The sequence below is a fragment of the Ovis aries genome, chromosome 3, assembly GCF_016772045.2.
Source record: "Ovis aries strain OAR_USU_Benz2616 breed Rambouillet chromosome 3, ARS-UI_Ramb_v3.0, whole genome shotgun sequence".
Lineage (NCBI taxonomy): Eukaryota > Metazoa > Chordata > Mammalia > Artiodactyla > Bovidae > Ovis > Ovis aries.
Window position 1 is genome coordinate 180,105,316 of NC_056056.1, and position 13,286 is coordinate 180,118,601.

The 13,286-nt window shown below is 41.2% G+C and overlaps 1 protein-coding gene across 3 annotated transcripts in view; it reads left to right on the forward strand.

The window, feature by feature from the left end:
* LOC101102047 (apolipoprotein L3-like) overlaps positions 1-13,286 on the forward strand; it is a 234,245-nt gene that overhangs the window by 202,312 nt on the left and 18,647 nt on the right. Inside the window, exon 1 of one of the 3 annotated variants that reach the window (XM_060413196.1) lies at positions 6,593-6,966. The exons of 1 other annotated variant lie outside the window; for it this stretch is intronic. The gene's annotated coding sequence lies outside the window, so the exon portion shown is untranslated. Of the gene's footprint in view, positions 1-6,592; positions 6,967-13,286 lie in introns of those variants that run through there. One more of the 3 variants, XM_027967744.3, reaches the window with a different exon arrangement.

A 13,286-nucleotide genomic window follows, 5' to 3' on the forward strand; every position in this document is an offset into this window, starting at 1 on the left:
AGCACGCCAGGCCTCCCTGTCCATCACCAACTCCCAGAGTTCACTCCGACTCACATCCAGTGAGTCAGTGATGCCATCCAGCCATCTCATCCTAGGTCGTCCCCTTCTCCTCCTGCCCCCAATCCCTCCCAGCATTAGAGTCTGTCGGCGACGGAATGACACACCAACACTGCAGAGTGGTTTAAATCTTTATATTTTAACACTTGCTTTTTACAGCTGCTTAATTTTTATATCTTTTGCACAACCCCCTACAGGACAAGCTGCCAAGCACTATGATTCAGAGACTATACAGTGCGCAGGCGCAGGGCGAGATAACCTTTACCTTGGCTTATTTACTGCAGCTAAGACTTTGTTTTGGGGAACATCCTTATCAACTTAGAATCCGTTTTGTCCCAAGGTCTGTTCCTTTTGAGGAATCAGAGAAACATCCTTGTGTGTAAGCAATGTTCTTTTCCCATGGGAACAAACAGGATTTTTAGCTGAGCATCTCGTTAGCAAGCACTTCTCAACCTTCTTTAAATCTAGTTCCCTACACTGGGCAGAACATCTCGTTTGCAAGAATGTCCAGCCCTGGTTGAGAGTCTCGTTTGCAAGCACTTCTCAACCTTCTTTATACCTTGTTCCCTACATCTCCCCCTTTCTTTTTTTGTAGATGCTGAATAAGCGCTTGAATACGCAAAGCTTCTTTTTTCAATTGTTTTCCTTTTTGCCAGCGCCTGTAGACTATAAAAGCAATAAAACATAAAGCAACAATTAACAAAGTATTCACAAAGGATGTTGTTAACAATGTAGATACATGCCCTAAAGGATTAAGGTTGTCTAATCCTTTTTGAAGACTTTTTAGTATATCAGAACCAAGAATATCAGGCAGCGTCTTACTAAAAGTTGACAATATAGTTTGTTCCAATTCCATAATTTCAGCAGTTAAATTCTGGTGTCCCACTAAAGACCTTTTCACTTTTTCCCAACCCTCACTCATATTAAAGGGAACAGGGGTTACACATAGGTGAGATGAGTTCCAATCACATTTTAACACACTCTTTGTAGCTAACACAGTCACTTGATCTCCTAACCAGGAAACTGTGTGTTGTAAATTCAATACATCAGTAGCCAATTGAGCGTCCAAATCATGCTGTTGTTGCCACAATAAATGAGCATCTTTATGCCATTCCCTGACAAAATCAGCAGTCTGTATGCCTTGATGCAAAGCAAGACCTGCTACAGTTGCTGTTGCTGTTACTGAAGCCACGGCGAGAATTGATGCGATGACAATGCCAAGCATTCTTCGAGATCGATGGAGAAGAGTTTGTACAGCATTCACAAGATGAGTGACAGCAAAAGAGTCCGACCAAGGTCGAGTAAGATTAACAGGCAACCAAAGTTCAGTCCGTGCTTTCACAATGACCAAAGAATAATTACTGGAATGGACCATCTTGTTTTCAACATTTTCCCACCAAGAACGATTTATACATTGAGTCAAGTTACAATCAGAACATGATATAACTCCCAAAATTTCATTCCAAATCCATTGCCCATACAGTAAAGAATAAGGAAATTTTACACATGCTATAGCAGAGTAAGATTTATTAATATGCAAATGAACTTGAAATGGCCCCTTAGTGATATCATACATTTTTCCCCCTTTCTTATTTTTTCAATGTATTCTCGAAGAGTCCGATTAGCTCTTTTAATTATAGCTTGTCCTTGACTATTATAAGGAATACCAAAAGTGTGCTTAATATGATATTGTTCTAAAAATTGAGATAATTTAGAGGATTGATATGCGGGAGCATTATCAGTTTTTAATTCTATAGGTATGCCCATAATAGCAAAACAAAATAATAAATGAGTAATAACAGAATCTGCCTTTTCTGAACTTAAAGCTGTAGCCCATTGAAAATGAGAATAAGTATCTATAGTATGATGAACATATTTCTGTTTACCGAATGAAGAAATAAAAACAACATCCATTTGCCAGATTTGGTTAGATTGTAGTCCTCTGGGATTTACTCCAGGAGGGCAAAGGGCAAAATAAACGGTGCACATATGGAACAAGAACGAACAATGCGTTGAGCTTGTTTTCGTGTTAACGAATAAGTTTTTTGTAACCCTTTAGAATTAGTATGATGTAAACAATGTTCTTGTGTTGCAGACTGTAAAGGATAAAGTAAGGCATCAATATTTGCATTTCCTTGAGATAATGGTCCGGGGAGAGAAGAATGAGCTCGTATATGAGTAAAAAAGACAGGGTTAGTTCGCCTAATTAATAATTGTTGAACCTGAAAAAATAATTTATCAATATTAGTTTTTAAAGTTACCAGTAGAGTGGCTTCAGGAAGATAAATACATGAAAAGACTGCATATTTAGAATCAGAAACAATATTAATAGGAATATCAAAAAAATCCTGTAATGCCAAACAAATGGCCCAAAGTTCAGCAGGCTGCACAGAAGAAAAGGAATGTGGAACAACTTTAGAAGTAGTATCAGTCCAATAGCCAGCAGTATTTTTATTGGCATCTGTAAAAATAGTTTTTCCTTCAACTGGAATATTAGATATAGGAGATTTACAAACCATTGATGTATGTCGAAGGAAATCTATCATTTTAGATTGAGGATATTGATTAGAAAAAGTCCCTGAATAAGATGCAAGAGCTATCTGCCAATTTTCATTAAACTGTAAGCAATTAGAAATTTGGGTGGAAGTAAGTTGAGTAATAATTGTTTGAGGGTCACTTCCAATTAACTGAATAATATGGCCTCGACCTTTCAAAATAAGGAAAGCAATTTTATCCGTATAAGTAGTAAGCTTTTTTGTATAATTATTGGGTAAAAATACCCACTCAATCAACCCTGCAGATTGAGCAATAACTCCAGTAGGAGAATAGGGAGTATGGAACACTATGAAATATATAGGTTGATCCTGTTGTAGATAAGTAAGAAACCCTTCATTTAACCGTTGCTCTACAAAGTGTAATTCCTCTTTTGCTTGAGAAGTAAGAGATCGAGGACTGTTAAGAGCAGTATCACCCTCTAAAGTAGAAAATAAATGACGCAATTGATGTGTAGGAATCCCTAACATGGGACGTAACCAGTTAATATCACCCAAAAGCTTCTGAAAATCATTAAGAGTTTTCAAATTATCTCGTCTAATTTGGACCTTTTGAGGTTTTATTCTTTGTCGTTCCAAAATAGCACCTAAATATGAAATAGGAAATTCAGTTTGAATTTTTTCAGGAGCAATTTGAAGATTAAAATCACTTAAAGCTTTCTTTACATGAATAAAAAATGTATCTCGTTCCTCTTTACTAGGAGCTGCCAATAGAAGATCATCCATATAATGATAGAGAAGACAATTAGAAAATTGTTGTCTCACAGTAATAAGAGCACGATTAACAAACTCCTGACAAAGTGTAGGGCTATTAATCATTCCTTGAGGCAACACTGTCCATTGATAACGTTTTACGGGCTGCCCATGATTATACACTGGAATAGTAAAAGCAAATTTATTTTTATCTTTTATTTGCAAAGGAATATTAAAAAAACAATCCTTCAAATCTAAAACCATCAAAGACCAATCCTGTGGAATCAAAGCAGGAGAAGGGAGACCTAATTGCAAAGCTCCCATAGGTTCTATACATTTGTTAACTGCCCTTAAATCAGTTAACATTCTCCATTTACCAGATTTTTTTTAATGACAAAAACAGGAGAATTTCAAGGAGACGTAGTAGGTTCAATATGGCCAGATTGAAGCTGTTCTTTTACTAATTGTTCTAAAGCCTCGAGCTTCACTTTTGGAAGCGGCCACTGCTCAACCCATTTAGGGACATTAGTTAACCATTTCAATGGGAGAGCTCAAGGAGAGCAGTGGCTACAAGTTTTCCGACGAGATGGTGAGTGTTGTTCCTAAAGAAAATAAAAGATCTCTTCCCCAGATATTAATAGGTATATTAACAATGTAAAAAGAAATAGATACTTTCTTTCCATTAGACAATTGGCATGACAAAGGTTGAGTGCTTCTCCACACATCTGCTATTGATCCTAAGCCTGTTAAAACAAGAGGAATGTTTTTTTTTTTTCCAGTCATTAGGCCACTGCTGGAGAGAAATAACCAAAACATCTGCTCCTGTATCCACTAATCCTTCAAACTGTATACCTTCAATAATCAGTGACATTAAAGGTCGAGAGTCATTAATAAGCATTTCCCAAAATATACTTTTTCCCGTACTTCCAAAACCACCGACTCTCTCTCCCTACCTCAGCCTTGTCAGCAGCTACTAGAAATAGGGAGGCGTAAGGTGGTGCAGAAGGGTTAACAGCCTTGGAAGTTCATTTTTTATTTAATAAAACCTTTCAAAAGGCAGCAGTCATTCCTTTTACAGAATTTGAATCCTCCCCAGAACTCACATCTCTATCTGGCTCAGTGGATGAATCTGTACTATCATCCGGAGGTTTGGGCGGAGGCCGAGGTGAAGCCCCCTCCTCAAGATAACATGAGACGGCCTCACTATTAGCAGCCATTAATTTTAAAGCCTGCGTTATAGCGCTACATAGAGTCCACAGCCTTAAAGGAATCACATTTCCTTTTTGATGCTGCCTTCTTAACTCTTTCTGCACCACTTTCCGTTCCTTCAAATTCAGCTGTACTTCTGTTTGATATTGAAACCAATAACAATGCTGCTCTATAAGACAGAACAACTCACTCAAGCGGCGAGTAGACATTTTAATTTCTATAGAATGCAGGAGCCCCTTAACCAGCTCCATATATTGTGACTTTAAAGACGGGGAATTCCCCATAGTTTTTTCTTTTTCTTTTTTCTTTTTTCTGTTCTTTTTCTCTTATTTTTCTTATTTTCTCGAAAGTCCCCCTTTCAGCGTTTTGCTCCGGGGTGCTCTCCCTTTCGGATTTTTATTTTTCTCTTTTTCTCGAAAGTCCCCCTATCAGCCTTTTGCTCCGGGGTGTTTACCCTTTCGGATTTTTATTTTTTTTTTTTCTCGAAAGTCCCCCTTTCAGCTTTTTGCTCTGGGGTGTTTACCCTTTCGGATTTTTATTCTTTTCTCTTTTTCTCGAAAGTCCCCCTATCAGCCTTTTGCTCCGGGGTGTTTACCCTTTTGGATTTTTATTCTTTTCTCCTTTTCTCTATTTCCCAAAAGTCCCCCTTTTAGCCTTTTGCCCCGGGGTGCTTACCCTTTCGGTTCCGTCGAGCCCCACGTTGGGCGCCAGATGTCGGCGACGGAATGACACACCAACACTGCAGAGTGGTTTAAATCTTTATATTTTAACACTTGCTTTTTACAGCTGCTTAATTTTTATATCTTTTGCACAACCCCCTACAGGGCAAGCTGCCAAGCACTATGATTCAGAGACTATACAGTGCGCAGGCGCAGGGCGAGATAACCTTTACCTTGGCTTATTTACTGCAGCTAAGACTTTGTTTTGGGGAACATCCTTATCAACTTAGAATCCGTTTTGTCCCAAGGTCTGTTCCTTTTGAGGAATCAGAGAAACATCCTTGTGTGTAAGCAATGTTCTTTTCCCATGGGAACAAACAGGATTTTTAGCTGAGCATCTCGTTAGCAAGCACTTCTCAACCTTCTTTAAATCTATTTCCCTACACTGGGCAGAACATCTCGTTTGCAACAATGTCCAGCCCTGGTTGAGAGTCTCGTTTGCAAGCACTTCTCAACCTTCCTTAAATCTAGTTCCCTACACTGGGCAGAACATCTCGTTTGCAAGAATGTCCAGCCCTGGTTGAGAGTCTCGTTTGCAAGCACTTCTCAACCTTCTTTATACCTTGTTCCCTACAGAGTCTTTTCCAATGAGTCAATTCTTCGCATGAGGTGGCCAAAGTACTGGAGTTTCAGCTTTAGCATCATTCTCTCCAAAGAAATCCCAGGGCTGATCTCCTTCAGAATGGACTGGTTGGATCTCCTTGCAGTCCAAGGGACTCTCAAGAGTCTTCTCCAGCACCACAGTTCAAAAGCATCAATTCTTCGGGGCTCAGCCTTCTTCACAGTCGAACTCTCACATCCATACATGACCATGGGAAAAACCATAGCCTTGACTAGACGGACCTTAGTCGACAAAGTAATGTCTCTGCTTTTGAATATACTATCTTACAAGGTAGTTATTCTGAGCAAAGATAAAGATTAAAATTCCAGACTTACAAAACATAGGTGATCCGTATTAAAGAGAGAGTTGTAAACAATCACTTTTACCATATGGTTCATAAGAAGGAAGAGGGTGCTTATCACCGTATTGAAAAATATTGAATATTCAGGAATTAATAAGGAACAGAGAGTCCTGACAGATCCAAAACAGCACACAGGAAGCTTCCTGTTAAATGCTTCATGACAAAGGAGCCCAAAACAGGATGTGCTGAGCCAGGAAGGATCTGGCATGTCAGGGCTAGGCTTATTTCTCAAAGGGGACCAGCAGGAGGGCTGGTCCCTGGTCCCTAATCCCTGGAGGGATTAGGCCAGGGTGGGGTGTGGTGGGCAGGATGTTTGTTTGATGTGAGTGACAGATGTGAGGGTGTTCACTTCCCCCTTTTCTTCTCTGGGTATATCTGGGCCCAGGGAGTGTGTGTGGTCATTGCAGAGACACACAGAAGGCGGCTGCATCTGCAGAGAAGCGAACAACTGGATCTTGTTCACACTCAGCCAGAGGAAGTTTCCTGGGTAAGCAGGTGGCATAGGATCCCCACCCATCTCCCCATCCTCAGGATGAATGTCTGAGAAAAGGATGATTGACACTAATTGACAGAAGGAAACAAAGCTCAGAGAGGTGAGGCCATGGCCCGAGGCAGCAGGTTAAGCAGGGGCAGAGCCTGGATGTGGAGGCAGGTGTGTCTGAGGGCTTCCTCCCACCTTGGGGCTCCTAAACAGAGCAGAGGGAGGGTGGCACCTGCTCAGGTGGGCTCAGCTCAAGATGTGGACTCCTGAGACGTAAGCACCCCAGAAGGAAGGTGCATATTCGGGGTGCTCAGCCCTTTAGGCATTTGAAGAAAGTAGAGGGGGTGGAGGAGGATGAGAGAGTCACACCCTCTCTTTCTGTGGCCTCCTTGAAGCTACCCTCAGGGTGCTGTGCTGATGCTGATGCCGAGAAAAGGGTTTCTTCTGAGAGGCAAGGAATGACGGTTCATTCACCCACCCTGTCTCTGAAGAGGGGCATGAAACCAAGCAGGGGGGTGCAGGGCTCTGCCTTCCTACACTTGCTGGATCCTCTGCTCAGGATGTGGTTTTGAGTGATGGGAGGTCCTATGTGGGGAAGACAACCCAGATGGAGTGTTTCCAAGCCAATTCGGGTGCTCTCAGCCATGCACCTTCAAGCCAACCTACTGACACTGGGTTGTGGTAAAGGAAACTGCAACATTTATTGCAGGGCATCAAGCAAGGAGTACTGTCGGTTCATTTCAGTTCAGCAGCTCAGTCGTGTCCGACCCTTTGTGACCCCATGGACTGCAGCATGCCAGTCTTCCCTGTCCATCAGCAACTCCCAGAGCTTGCTCAAACGCATGTCCATGGAGTCGGTGATGCCATCCAGCCATCTCATCCTCTGCCATCCCCTTCTCCTCTTGCCTTCAATCTTTCCCAACATCAGGGTCTTTTCAAATGAGTCAGTTCTTCTCATTAGGTGGCCAAAGTATTGGAGCTTCAGCTTCGGCATTAGCCCTTCCTATGAATATTCAGGACTGATTTCCTTTAGGATTGACTGGTTTGATCTCTTTCCAAGGGATTCTCAAGAGTCTTCTCCAGCACCACAGTTTGAAATTATCAATTCTTTGGAGCTCAGCTTTCTTTATGGTCCAACTCTCACATCCATACATGACTACTGGAAAAACCATAGCTTTGACTAGATGGACAATTGTCACCAGAGTAACGTGTCTGCTTTTTAATGTGCTGTCTAGGTCTGTCATAGCTTCTCTTCCAAGGAGCAAGCTCCTTTTAATTTCATGGCTGCAGTCACCATCTACAGTGATTTTGGAGCCCAAGAAAATAAACTCTGTCACTGTTTCCATTGTTTCCCCATCTATTTTCCATGAACTGCTGGCGAATAGATTGGACTGGGTGCCATGATCTTAGTTTTTTGAATGTTGAGTTTTAAGCCAGCTTTTTAACTCACCTCTTTCACTTTCATCAAGAGGCTCTCTAGTTCTTCTTCTCTTTCTGCCATAAGGGTGGTGTCATCTGCATATCTGAGGTTATTCATATTTTTCCTGGCAATCTTAATTACAGTTTGTGCTTCATCCAGCTCGGCATTTCACATGATGTACTCTACATATAAGTTAAATAAGCAGGGTGACAATATACAGCCTTGACGTATTCCCTTCCCAATTTGGAATCAGTCTGTTGTTCCATGTCCAGTTCAAACTGTTGCTTCTTGACCTGCATACAGATTTCCTAGGAAGCAGTTAATATGGTCTGGTATTCCCATCTCTTTAAGAATTTTCCACAGGAGTCCTGGTAGCTAGTGCTTAAAGGGCCCAAATTCCTGAATATCTTCCCAAAAAAGATTTTCAGAAACAGGGTAAGGGAGAGCATTGTGAGTGTGTGATCAGCTCATGGATATTCTTTTGATGAGTAAGTGATGAGGTAACCAGGATCAACATCCTCAATCTTCTGGTTTCAACTGGTCTGGGGTCTACATCCTTGCAGTTAACATGCAGTAAACTTCTTTCACCTGGTGGTACTTTTGGTATCTGCAAGACAGCTCAAATGACATGATTCAGAATATTATCCATAGCCTTTGAGAAGGAAATAAAAGTTCTTGAATTTGTTTAATGGCTAAACAATTATTATTTCGTCTTGCTAACTCTTCTGTTTTGTTTGTTTCTACCTTTTCTCATTTCTCTGAATTAATCTATTCTTTGGAACTTGGGGGAGGCCTAGGATGCTAACGTGCTTTTATGAAAATAACGCAGGCAGAGGACACGGGGTGGAGGAGAGTTCTGTCCTGGGAAGGTCTCTCTGGGTCCTGCTTGATCACATCCCTCTGTCCCCGGCCCCCTTTTTCAATACTTCTCACTTGTGAGGAGGAACAGGAATGGAACAGGAAAGGGAATAAAATTTTGGAAATAGAAGTTAATTATAAACCTGCCGGAGGAACTCATTTTTAGTTTCCACTCTCTTCTCACCTTTCCCCAAATTTTGAGGGAATAAAGCAAGGACCGCTTTGGCTGCCTCCTGCTGAAATGCGGTGTGGTCCTGCCTCAATTTGGGGAACGGACACAGTGTTGGAAATAGTCCCCAGACCCAAGCTTAGCACCAATATTTTGTATCATAAAAACAAAACACATTTCTCTTTGATTGCTTTGTTATAGCACCTGAACAAATATTTGAAAATTAGTAGGTAAGGTACTGAACTGAACTGAGGTAAGGCAAGGATAATGCTGAAAATGCCCTATATGTTATTTTCTAAATATATTCTACTATTTTAGATGTCAACCAGGAAAGTAATTTTTCAGTATTTTCTCTTTATGCACCTTCTAGTAACCAAGTAACATCTTCAGTTCAGTTCGGTTCATTTCAGTCAGTCAGTCATGTCCAATTCTTTGCAATCCCATGAAGCACAGCACGCCAGGAATCCCTGTCCATCACCAATTCCCAGAGTTCACCCAAACTCATGTGCATCAAGTCGGTGATGCCATCCAGCTATCTCATCCTTTGTTGTCCCCTTCTCCTCCTGCCCCCAATTCCTCCCAGCATCAGGGTCTTTTCCAATGAGTCAACTCTTTGGATGAGGTGGCCAAAATATTGGAGTTTCAGCCTCAGCATCAGTCCTTCCAATGAACACTCAGGACTGGTTTCCTTTAGAATGGGCTGGTTGGGTCTCCTTACAATCCAAGGGACTCTCAAGAGTCTCCAACACCACAATTCAAAAGCATCAATTCTTTGGTGCTCAGCTTTCTTCACAGTCCAACTCTCACATCCATATACATGACCACTGGAAAAACCATATAGTCTAAATTTTGGTTTTAACTTTTTCGAGGGTATTAATCAAATATAACAGGAGCTATTGGCCACTCCACGTGTCTCTTTTTCAAAAATAAAAATACAATTTAAAGCAATTTTATTATCTTATACAGGTGCTGCTGCTGCTAAGTCACTTCAGTCGTGTCCGACTCTGTGTGATTCCATAGACGGCAGCCCACCAGGCTCCCCTGTCCCTGGGATTCTCCAGGCAAGAACACTGGAGTGGGTTGCCATTTCCTTCTCCAATGCATGAAAGTGAAAAGTGAAAATGAATTCGTTCAGTCATGTCCGACCCTCAGCGAACCCCTGGACTGCAGCCTGCCAGGCTCCTCCGTCCATGGGATTTTCCAGGCAGGAGTACTGGAATGGGGTGCCATTGCCTTCTCCCTATCTTATACTATTCTGGCTAAATAATCTAGTGTCTTCTTCTTGGGGGCAGTAGCTTGAGATATTTCATTTGCCATTCAGTTCAGTTCAGTTCAGTTCAGTTCAGTTGCTTGGTCATGTCTGACTCTTTGCAACCCCATGAATCGCAGCACGCCAGGCCTCCCTTGTCCATCACCAACACCCGGAGTTCACTCAAACTCACATCCATCAAGTCAGTGATGCCATCCAGCCATCTCATCCTCTGTCGTCTCCTTCTCCTCCTGCCTCCAATCCCTCCCAGCATCAGGGTCTTTTCCAATGAGTCAACTCTTCACATGAGGTGGCCAAAGTACTGGAGTTTCAGCTTCAGCATCATTCCCTCCAAAGAAATCCCAGGACTGATCTCCTTCAGAATGGACTGGCTGGATCTCCTTGTAGTCCAAGGGACTCTCAAGAGTGTTCTCCAACACCACAGTTCAGAAGCATCAATTCTTTGGTGCTCAGCTTTCTTCACAGTCCAACTCTCACATCCATACATGACCACTGGAAAAAAAACATAGCCTTGACTAGACAGACCTTTGTTGGCAAAGCCATTACCATTCCTAAAGTAAGAGAAAGTTTTTATAATTACAAGATGAGATCTTGACGCTGTCAGGTTGCAGTTGGCAGCTGCTAGCAGATATTGTTTTCAGAACAGATGGTGGTATCTTTAAATCTGTTACAGTTTAGGAACCTCAAGTTCTTAGTAATAATACGTCTAAAACCATGTCCACAATGGCCATTAGCTCCATTTTCGATGTTTGAACCACAGTTACTCCATTTTAACTTTTAAGTGTATTTTTTTATTTTAATGGTTAAAGAATATAACAATGTATGTTTAATAGGTCATAAGCATGCTGTTTTGTTTAGCCTAAAGTTTAAATTAAATTCTGTATAAGCCAGAAAGTTTTTCCCATACTTAAGTATGTGAACATTTTCCCCATCATTTTGCCCTGTTGATTGCAAAATTTTCCATAGAAAGCACTGATAATCAATATATTTGTTCCTCGTTACCAGAGTGGTTGCTGCCTTCCATGAGTCCATCATATTCCTTGGTGCTAGGCCTACTTTTTATTTATATGTATATATTTGCTTAATTATCCATGTTTGGGAAAAATTAATCAGACATAGCAAACAAGTACAGAAGTATGCAGATGGGGAAGTACTATACTTAATATTGATGACTCTAAAGGTGTGTCTATTAATTAACAAACTTAAACCACAAACTTTAACTTTAGTACCAGAGATTAATTTAATCCTGAATATTGTTCAGGTCACAAAAACCTAAAATTCATTTGCATTAATTTCTATTGTATTTTAAAATGTTTGATTTGCATGCTTTTACTTTTCTTTACCAGTTAAACAGAGCTGTATGAACAGAGTATAAACAGTATAAACAGGCAGTAGCTTGAGATATTTCATTTGCCATTCAGTTCAGTTCAGTTGAATCACTCGGTCGTGTCTGACTCCTTGCGACCCCATGAATCGCAGCATGCCAGGCCTCCCTGTCCATCACCAACTCCCAGAGTTCACTCAGACTCACGTCCATTGAGTCGGTGATGCCATCCAACCATCTCATCTTCTGTTGTCCCCTTCTCCTCCTGTCCTCAATCTTCCCCAGCATCAGGGTCTTTTCAAATGAGTCAGCTCTTCGGATAAGGTGGTCAAAGTATTGGAGTTTCAACTTCAGCATCAGTCTTTCCAATGAACACCCAAGACTGATCTCCTTTACGATGGACTGGTTGGATCTCCTTGCTGTCCAAGGGACTCTCAAGAGTCTTCTTCAACACTATAGTTCAAAAGCATCAATTCTTCGGAGCTCAGCTTTCTTTATAGGCCAACTCTTACATCCATACATGACTACTGGAAAAACCATAGCCTTGACAAATAGAACTTTGTTGACAAAGTGATGTCTCTGTTTTTTAATATGCTATCTAGGTTAGTCATAACTTTCCTTCCAAGGAGTAAGCGTCTTTTAATTTCATGGCTGCAATCACCATCTGCAGTGATTTTGGAGCACCCCAAAATAAAGTGTGACACTGTTTTCACTGTTTCCCTATCTATTTCCCATGAAGTGATGGGACCGGATGCCATGATCTTCTTTTTCTGAATGTTGAGCTTTAAGCCAACTTTTTCACTCTCCTCTTTCACTTTCATCAAGAGGATCTTTAGTTCTTCACTTTCTGCTATAAGGGTGGTGTCTTCTGCATATCTGAGGTTAGTGATATTTCTCCTGGCAATCTTGATTCTAGCTTGTGCTTCCTCCAGCCCAGCGTTTCTCATGATGTACTCTGCATACAAGTTAAGTAAGCAGGGTGACAATATACAGCCTTGATGTACTCCTTTTCCTATTTGGAACCAGTCTGTTGTTCCATGTCCAGTTCTAACTGTTGCTTCCTGGCCTGCATACAGATTTCTCAAAAGGCAGGTTAGGTGGTCTGGTATTCCCATCTCTTGAAGAATTTCCCACAGTTTCTTATGATCCACACAGTCAAAGGTTTTGGCATAGTCAATAAAGCAGAAATAGATGTTTTTTTCTGGAACTCTCTTGCTTTTTCAATGATTCAGCAGATGTTGGCAATTTGATCACTGGTTTCTCTGCCTTTTCTAAAACCTGCTTGAACATCTGGAAGTTCACAGTTCACATACTGTTGAAGCCTGGCTTGGAGAATTTTGAGCATTACTTTACTAGTGTGTGAGATGAGTGAAATTGTGTGGTAATTTGAGGATTCTTTGGCATTGCCTTTCTTTGGGATTGGAATGAAAACTGACCTTTTCTAGTCCGGTGCCCACTGCTAAGGTTTCCAAATCTGCTGGCATATTGAGTGCAGCACTTTCACAGCATCATCTTTCAGGATTTGAAATAGCTCCAGTGGAATTCCATCACCTCCACCAGCTTTGTTTGTAG